Here is a 10,220-nt window from a genome sequence, read left to right on the forward strand (position 1 = left end):
AGAACGTTACGAGATATATGTTCGAGCTATTTCTTCCACGTGAGTTTACAAGGTGTCTGATTAATTGAGATGTGTATAGTGTATGATTATTGACTTACGATGAATGAGTTTATTTAGCATATGATTACTGACACAAGGTGAATAGGCTTGTAAAAATGACCGAATATTGACACCCGAGAGAGAGAGAGAGAGAGAGAGAGAGAGAGAGAGAGAGAGAGAGAGAGAGAGAGCACGCCATCTTCAGAGGAAAAGTATGTCGCCGCCGCATGCAAGGCTTCTGTGCAGTGATGCAGGTCCTCGTGGGGGGAAGGGGATGACGGGTCCAGTGCTTGTATGGAGGTTACTTGCATACTGTGGTTTCGTCATGGTAACGCTCAGCCATGAAGGAAAGGCAGGGGTTTTGGGGGAGGGTCGTGGGGGCTGGGGGGGGGGGATACGGATTCAGTCCACAGTTATCATCCTTTCAGTTGTTTTGGACATATAGCACCAAGTGATTGTCCAAGCCACAAATAACGCCAAGTTTATCCCAATCAGCTTCTCTAAAGTTCCCAAACAGCTTTTTTTATCGTCGTGATATTCGCCAAGTACAAGTGACCATTTTCAGCAAAACAATGGACCATTTCATTCAAGAGAGAAGAAAAAAAAATTCCAAAAAGCAAATACAAATCCCCGCTAAAATAGTCAAACGGTGTATTTGTCAACAACAGCGAAATTGTCGATCTGCGTGTGGCCTGAGAGGTGTGGGCGGTCACTGGAGATGAGACTTCCCCCAGCTCACACCCTCCTCCATCAAGATCAATATGTGTTACCCAACTCAACACCTGCAGACACACCTCAGCACCACGCCCACAACAGGTAACTTAAGCCAGTTATTTTAAGATAAGGATCAGTCTCTCAGGAAACCCTCTGAGTTGAAGTGACTCAGAAAAAAAAGTAAGAAAATCATGAGACACATCTCCAAGAGGTCAAGGACGTTACCCAGCTCTTTACGTAAAGCCCAGCACGTCTGATACGATCTTTACGTCATACAGTCAGAGGTGTCATCAAGTCACCCAGATGTGGTCTCAATATACAGTTATGAGGGCTTTTAATATCACACAGTTAGACGTGTGTTCAAATTGCATCGCCTCAAAATTAACCTCCCAGTTTATTTCACCTGAAGGTTAACCACCCTAACGCTAACCTATTTTAACAATACATAACCTAATCCAACCCCCAAGTAGTGTAAGGGTGTTTAAGCACCAGGTGAAATAATCTGGGGTGCCAAATCATAAAGTGATCCCTCACAACTTCTGATAAATTTATCTTACGAACCTCAGAGGACCCAAGGAAGGAGGGAGAGGGTCCAAAGAAGGAGGGGCTGGGGTCCAAGGAAGGGGGGGGGAAGGGGGCCCAAGGAAGGGGGGGGAAGGGGGTCCAAGGAAGGGGGAAGGGGGTCCGAGGAAGGGAGGAAGGGGGCCCAAGGAAGGGGAGTCCAAGGAAGGGGGGAGGGGGTTGACGTAGCTCAGCCCAGGGTTTAAGCGAGCGGACACCAGATAGCGCAAACTTACGATACAGAATAAAGCAAGATAACGCTGTAACTGACGCCCTGCCACGCTCCCACAACGCTGAGTGATGGTCCTAGCCACATGTAACACCAAGTGATGGTCCGAGCTACATGTAACACCAAGTGATGGTCCTTGCTACATGTAACACCGAGTGATGGTCCTAGCAATAAAGAACACCGTATAATGGTCCTAGTTACTTTTAACATGGAGTGATGGTCTTAGCAAAATAAAAAGTGATGTTCCTAGCATTATGTAACACCGAATGCTGGTCTTAGTTATATGTAACAGGTAGGCGGAGTTTACTGGGTCAAGGCCGGCCGAGTTAGCCGCCTCTCTGTCTCTCTTTCCAGCTCTGGTCAAAGTCGGACCTCTTGGGCCAAGGACCATGGGGGCAGGTATGTGGTCCTGTCCTAGGGCTGTTAGGGGGGGGTGTCAGTAGTATCTAGGCTGACCTACCAGTTAAGTAGGAAATGCATTTTTATTATGTCTTTTTTATTTTAATATATGAAAATAGGATAGAGTTACCTGGTGTATCATCGTCCTCTCGTCCAGGAGTAATGCCGTGACTTCACCAGCCCGCCGCCGCTAGACTGCTTGGCGCCTTGGTGGTGCTGCGGGAGATGCCAGGTAGGTTATGACGGTGTTATGTATATCATTGTTGTAAAGAAAGTAATTGTTATACAGGTGCTAGCTAATATATTGACAGATAAACAGACAGGTAAACAGACAGACATACAGACGAACAAACAAATATAGGCAGACAGGCAAGTACTGTATAGGAAGATAGACAGACAGGCAAATATAGATAGACAAAGGATAGCATATATAAACGATATGACAGACAGACAGACAGACAGAATATTATATATGACAAACAGGCAGGTTGACACACTGACAGAGGATTTTATATAAATTATAACTGACAGACATACAGACCGATATGGTATGCCAGGCAGACTCCCCTTACCTTACCCACCAATCCATTGTCATACCTAACTAAACTTTCGAATCTTTCTTAAGTTTCTTTTCACCCAACTCAAGAATTTCCAAAAGGGGGAATCTGATTTTTTTTTAAAGAGTTATGAAGGTAATAATTGTAGTTTATTCTCACAATGGTCTTAAAAATTTTAGTTCGTTGTCAATAAACACTTCAATCCTTTTCACATTTGACCTAAGTTAATGTAGTCACGTGGTCAGGTTGGGTTATGTGATATGGTACTTCTCCTTGTTGGTCTACCATGAGGTTTACAACAGAGACATCCGATATTATGTTTGATAAGATAGATCATATGCCACACTACGAACTACATTTATATGAAAGGGGAAACAAATTTCGAAATGTTACAGCGACTCCTGACAGCGTACAAGAACTAATTCAAGTGTGTCAGCAGCTTGAAAGTCAGTCAGATATAACATATGAAACAAATCAAGAAGTCATCAGTATTCCATAGAATCTTATGTGTGTTGTCTAAGGCAAGCAAATTGGTATATATGAAGACCCGAACAAACTCAGGGCAAACCTGCATGTCAGAAAGAATCTTTGGAGCCTGCCACCCACTGAAGACGCATTTGTCCACCATGTAAAGCGAGCTTTACTATCTTACAATCATGTATTTGAGTTAAGGCTGATCAACCACAACCTGTCTTTCCAGACCCATTCAAGTTTGGTTCGGTGTTAGATTATAAAGTCAAACCGCTGTTAACCACAATTTCATCAAAACCATAAATCCTTGCTCCATCTACATACTGTAGATGTAAGGAACGCTGTGGTTGTAAAGGTTTGTACCGTCAACCTGGGTCGTGTGAACTCGTGTGTACAATGAAAGACAAAAGACATGTCGTGAAATTTGGTGAAAACATATGCCGAAGGGCTAAACTTTTGGTGCGCTCTGCCTTGTGGTTGGGGGCTTTCATGTTTCAAAAAGTTATATTTAATCTTCGGACAAAACCGCGACACCACTTTTGTCTTTGATTGTACATGCAGTGGCAAACCAGAGTCATGTTCAAATATGTTACTTTCATTATGTAGACATGGATAATATTGATGCGAATCATAAAGCTGGAAATCGTGCAAACTGTAGATTATAGCGCATATCTGACACCTGACATGTATAGTACATAGCACAGATGATGCCATTCAATAAAAAACTACCGTACTTATTTCATATCAGTTAGATATTGTTGAGTATCAGTTGTTTGTCGAGGATTTTCTCCCTCCCCCCTGTAACATGTGATCAACCAATAAACACTGTACTGTAATACATCTTAAAAGCTCCCTCAGTCATCTAGTACTGTAACCCCACCTTAAATTCTCTAGCCGACATAATCTATCGAAAAGAACCGTAAAACCTCCTGCAGCTCACCGTGTAGGGTACCACTCAAAAACCAAATTTAGGTCTCAGACTACTAGTATTTTACACATTATACTGGCCATGCTCACTGGTATATGATTTTCGAATTATTTGTGGATTGGCGATCTCCCTATTTGAATATAAGACACATATACCATTATTCTAACAAAAATTTCCTTATGGTTAGATACTGGCTGCTCCATACGTTGCCACGTCTCTCGCTATCTTTATCTTGATGGGGCATATAATAGTACAGGGGAGACTGGAGCACTGGGGAACACACCTGCCATGTTCCCTCGGGTCACACGGGACAACCAGCACTCTTCTTACATCAGCACTCAAGCGAGAATCGAACCCTGATAGCCGTATTGAGAGGCAAGACGTTAACAATCATCTGGGCGACTTGGTAATTGACGTCCACCTTGGAGTAGTTCCAGTAGACTAAGGCCTGTTGTAGTTCTTAGTTTAATAAGTTACCTTTTTGTACAGTACCTACTTGGCTTGCTCAGCCTTAATTAATTCTGGTTTAAGCATTAGGGTTGGTGATAATAATAATAACTGTGGAAGGATCACCGTGGTGAAATATAATTACTAAATTTGTCTTCTGGAAGAAGTCGCCAACAGCATCATGCAGTATGTTGACATGCTGAGTCCGGAAGCATCGGCTTTGTGACGCTGTATTCTTCTACTCACGTATCATAAAAGACTTGTATATTATAATGTACTAACCACAGTCATACATGTTAGCTAACTTAACATCAGATGACTCGTATTACGCTCAATAATACATAAAACACGTAGCTATAACTTGTTTCTTTTGTCCCCCCCGCGGAGACGTCCGTTTTCTCTATTCATTAAGACGTACGTTTTCTCTGTCCTCCGTTTAAGCGGAATCTCCCGAAAATCCCATATTAATGTTTGTATATTTAAAAATATGAATGAATGTGTATGTGTTACTGTAAGAGAACCATCAAAGAAGAAAAGGGTCTTAACATTGTCTAAACCATCGGAAAAACACATTGCTCAACAAAAAATCCATGTTTGTCCACTTGTAAAAATTTACCTAAAATAAGTACTTTGTTTAATATGGCAGGGGCAAGGAAGTTGGGTAAGGTGACGAGTCGCTTGAGCGTCACCTGGATCTTCCTCCTCCTAGTCGTCGCTCCTCCGACTGTGGAGAGTATAACCTTGCTATCACCCATATTTCTCTCCCCCCACCCAAAAAACCCAAATTCCTACGGGCTCTCCAAGATTGTTGGAAGGAGGTGTGATAACCAAAAAAAACCCGGGTAATTTCAGATGGAAATCATGGTCAAAATCATTCGAAACACATCAATACATCGGCAAAACATTGTTTTGGGAAGTCATGTAAGTGGCTTATATAACCAGTGGTTCATGGCATAAAAAGATAAACCTCAATGACCCCAGACCTATATAATACCACGTCCCAACCTATCTAAACTAATCATTAGGACAGAGGCCTGTAATTATTCGGATCGTGACCATCCGCTGTTTTTTATATTGAAAGTGGGTTTAAAAATTCCCGGTTTTCACATATTTTATTAGAGGATACTGTACATGTTGGAAAAAGTTATAAAAATGGCTGAAACTGAGCTAACCAAACCAATATCTTAACTCGCCTACTCTAGAAAACTAAGCATTTACACAAGAAAATGCATAGAACTGAAAATAATCAGCACATAAAACTACCCCCCCCCCCATAATTACCTTACAGCTGACAGTCAAGTCTATATTAGTCGATGCCCAATCCCAGTGGAACTAATCCCTGTATTATTATCGTTTCGGTTATGCTGCGAATATTTAGATTTTAAGTTTAGGTTAGGTTACATTAAGTTACATTACGTTGGGTTAAGTAGAAATTATGTTTTTCCGGGTTTTTTTTTTTTTTGAACGATTCTGACCTACTTCCAAATAGGTAGGTCATCTCAAAGGTACTGATACTGACAAACAATAAATTTACTACCAAATTTGAAACCTCTGTTAACGTCAGTATTATTTTACTTTGGGACATGGCACGCCCGAAAGTTATAAACTATTGAAACATTTAGTTAGATCTCCCTATTCTGAGCATTTTGAACCCCAAATATACCAGGCGGAAATGGATAATAGCGACACAATTGAATTTAATGGATTTAACGTAGTTTTCAGTCTTCGTCTGAGATATATCGGCGCATCACGCATGCGCAATATTGACTGACGTCATCCAGTCGTGACCAATGATGTATCCATATCACGCAAATTTTTTTCAACCAATCACTTTTTTTTTTCAAGGGAAGCAGCTTGGGTGCTATATTATTTTCATTGACTGGTCTCACAATGGCCGTGGTGAAGGTCGGTTCTCATTTGCGCTCCTACGATTATTTTAAGTTTATTGCCGAGTTTCACGGAAGACGATCATTCTATCAAATTTTTACGTATCCCTGGTCCTTCCACTTCTAAGGTATTGTACTTTCGGGCATGGCACGCCCCAATGTTTTAAACTACTGAAACAATTAGGTTGCTTTAAGCTAGGCCTACCGGGGTCCGGGGGCGTAGCGCCAGGCTAGGGGTTAGGTTAGGTTAGGTTAGGTTAGGTTAGGTAGGTTAGGTTAGGTTTGACTCGTTTTCGTTTTCTCCCCCACCCAAAAACCCCAATTTCCAGGCTCTCCCCCATTATTGTTGGGGGTGCAAAAACGAGCAATTTCCGACAAAAATTAAGATCAGATTCATTTAAAACACCAAAATACACTGGGAAAAACATGTTGGTCACTCATGTCCTGGAGTAAAAATTTACGGTAAAAGTGTAGATAACGGCTACCATCTGAAGTCGTTTGTTGATTTTCTTTATTTTTGCTGTACTTATTGTTTTGATGATTTTAAGTATATTTAGAGAAACGACAACTTTCTATTGTGATTTAATTTATTTTATTTCTTTATTTACTCTATCCAGCTTCACAATTCTCGACCCAGCGCCATGTTTGCCTCGCTGAATCCCTCTTCAAGATACGTTTCCTAAATGATGGTGAACGCTTCCACGAATTTCTCCTGATGTATATCAACTTCAATGTTAAGGTAAATTGTTTAACACATAAATTAACACGATAATCCATTTTTGTATTTAATATGATATTTGTGTGTAGAAAACTTTCAACCAATTCGGACAATTCCTTCTGGTGGTAGGCGTTATCTATACCTTTACCAAATTTACCAATGTATGTTATTACAAATTTATGACACGAATTCCCAAGCGGATATTAGAGCACTAAAAAATCAATGGAATTCTTAAATGCAAACCTTTACCTCTTTCAACCAATCTGTCGGCGAGACGATAATAATGACGTTACTGTGGAGGAAGGAGCTGTTACTCCTGTATATCACTAATTGTAGATGGCGCTGATCCAAGAGGTTTTTTTTGTGGGGTGGCTGCGTCGGCTTGTTAGTTTACATTTAGGAAGAAGACTGCGGCATGTTCAACCTGTGAAATGTGTAAAAAATAGTTCTCAAGACAGGTACCCATCACTGTTATGTATGGGAAAAACAAGAGGAATTACAACCATGTGAAATTCCATCGTTTTCCCGAAGATAAAAAAAGGTTAAGTTAATATTAATATATAAGTGTTTTGTGGAAATTAAGATATATAACCACATTCAGCGCTGAGTTAATATTCGTTTTAGCACAACCTTGAAATAAAGATTTGAACCTTATAAAACAGTGAAATACGCCCCCCAACAAAGCAGCTATCATGCCAAAGTCCGGCCTCTTCAAGTAATATTCTAAAACGAATAATTACCCAGTGCTATACTTAGATAGGTACTCAAAACTACTCTCTGATTGTACTATGTATAATGTTAATTATCGAACATTTTTAACAGGTGCTTGGAATGGCTGCACACATTAAATATGGCGTATTTGAAGGATAAAACATTGGACATATCACTATACAGTCAATGGGCAATTGTTCGCACAGTTGTCCCAGCACAGGTATAGAAAAATTAGGAAAAAAAATCGATTGACATGCTTAAATTATTTTTAAATTATTTGATATCTTATTAAATCGAGCATTGCTATGGTGATCTTTGTAATATAAAAACTAAACTAGTAGATCTTATAAGAAGGTCGTTCAGATATCTACAGTAACGCTATTCAAGTTGGGGGCACCAAGGGCGGATCCAGGAATATCAAAAGGGGGCTCCAAGAAGTTTGGGTGGGCGAACATGGAGTGCCATGTGCACTTGATATTAAGAGATATTCTGTGGTTAATAGTAATTACTTCTTACTATACAAAAAAAATGCTGCATTAAAGAAAAAGTATTGAAATTTTCTGATGAAAAGGGGGGTCCGGACACCCCCCCCCCCTCCGCTAAATCCGACCTTGGCCACAAAACTGGTGCCTGCACTACGGCACCTCAGTTGTCCAGAGCTATTAGAATGACTGCAACTGCCTAGCTTATGGTATAGGCGGGCAAGGGGGTTACCTAATTGAAGTTTCTAAACATCTCAGAGGACACTATTCAGTGCTGATTGGACAATTAGCGGTGTTACCAATGTGGTACTACTTGTTGTTTAATGAAAACTGCGTACAAAAATTAACAATACCTATTGCTTATTGTTTGCCATTAAGTAATGCAGTAGTTGAACTTATATTTTAATGTTACAAATGTGAAAAGTAACGTACGGAATAAACTCTCAGCCAGTTTATTATTTGCTAGCATAAGAATCAAAACAAGACTTTGCTTCAATAACAACTGTTGCAAGGATTTTAAAGTTACCATGAGATGCTGAGCTTGTTCAGTGACAATATGTATGCATCGTCTGCAAGTGCTCATATCAACAGGCCATCAAACGATGACAACAACGATGATTTTGATGATATAATCGGAGTGCCTTTTTAGCAAATGGTGAAAGTATATATGTTGATAATATTGTATCGAGTTATCATTTGGCCTTTTAGTTTGAAGAGTTTGGCATTTTCCTATAAAACACAACTCTAACTCGGGGCACTTTAAACAATCCTAGCATTATTTTTTTTTTTAATTTTGGCGGAGTTTTGATGCCAAATTTAGTCAAGAAAACACCCTTCCACTTTTTCATCTCTTCCAGCATAGCTAAAACCTGTTTGTAAACCTCACGCCCTCAGCCAGCTGATATCCTTATCTTGTGATTGATCGATATGTTTTGAAGGTGTAACTGTGTTTGACTAACTGCTGGTCTGCAGGAAGACTCACTCTGTGTTTACATTTGAGTTACACTGCTCCAAAAACATCACAAAATAGTATGTTTGAATACAGATATCCCCTTATCTGCGATGGAGTTAGGTTCCTGAAAACCCATTGCAGGTCGAAATATCGTAGACCGGGAGAATTATAGCACAGGGTTCAATGGGTTAGGTTCCTGGCCAGTCGGACACCCACTTGTATCATCGAAAAAATAATTTCTACAATACTACTATCACTATAAAAACAATTAAAGAACACTCACCACATCATGATGAGCAAATCTGGTCGTCATCACATGTCCCCTTCGAGGGTAAAGGGACTCTTAAGGTGGAGTGAAGACGTCACTCTGACTCTCACACAGCCTTTGGGGCATCTCATGTCACTTCACAATGTCAAGCTTCACCTCCGAGATGTGGTTTTCTTGGGTGCCATGGCCTTTCCAGACTTTTCCAAGTCACACTTTTTTTTATGGGGAGTAGCCCACCCAGGCATAGGTCACCGAAATAAAATTTGAAGATATAATAGATACAGAAATGGAGAAAAAATAAACAAATGAAGAGCGAGAAACAATATACTCTATATGTTGTGTTGTCAAAGAAAGAAAAACAAATGAGAACCTGCAATGGACGAGTTGACGGTTCTAGTTAAGCAGAAGAAATACTCTGCCACGTTCGTGGTGATACAGTATATATAATTTGTAAATAAATTTTAAAGTCCTGCTATAATAATCGAGATAAGTTTATTTCTCTAGAAACAAGGCCGCCACTTGCAATGACGTCACTACCTTCAAACTCACCGCTGCAGTCTGAGGTAGTAGTGTCGTGGATTCCTCCCCTACAAACGCCATTTGTCGCCAACTAGCCGACCCCGCAAATTCCCCAGTATGCTTCGTGGTCTAGGTCAGCAACCAGCACCGCCTTGCATGACTGAGATCAACTATTAAGCCACGCCTACCTCCGCTATATAAGACCTCACCTCGTGGTGACCTATCTCTTTCTACCTACAGCCACCAGCAAGCAACACCTCCTCCACTCCTGCCTGGCTGCTCCCACTCCAGCCGGAGACCATGGCGACCCACAAGCTGGTCCTCCTCTGAGCACCCTCA

The 10,220-nt window shown here is 40.7% G+C and overlaps 1 long non-coding RNA gene across 1 annotated transcript; it reads right to left on the reverse strand.

Moving 5' to 3' along the window:
* Nucleotides 1-1,823: 1,823 nt before the first annotated feature.
* LOC121860930 lies at nucleotides 1,824-9,692 on the reverse strand. Its single transcript, XR_006087950.1, has 4 exons — nucleotides 9,378-9,692; nucleotides 7,199-7,373; nucleotides 2,073-2,158; nucleotides 1,824-1,963 (listed from the first exon to the last, which is right to left on the reverse strand). It is a non-coding gene; the product is annotated as an uncharacterized LOC121860930 (long non-coding RNA).
* Nucleotides 9,693-10,220: the final 528 nt, after the last annotated feature.

The sequence above is a fragment of the Homarus americanus genome, unplaced genomic scaffold (genome assembly GCF_018991925.1).
Source record: "Homarus americanus isolate GMGI-L3 unplaced genomic scaffold, GMGI_Hamer_2.0 scaffold52806, whole genome shotgun sequence".
Taxonomy (NCBI): Eukaryota; Metazoa; Arthropoda; class Malacostraca; order Decapoda; family Nephropidae; genus Homarus; species Homarus americanus.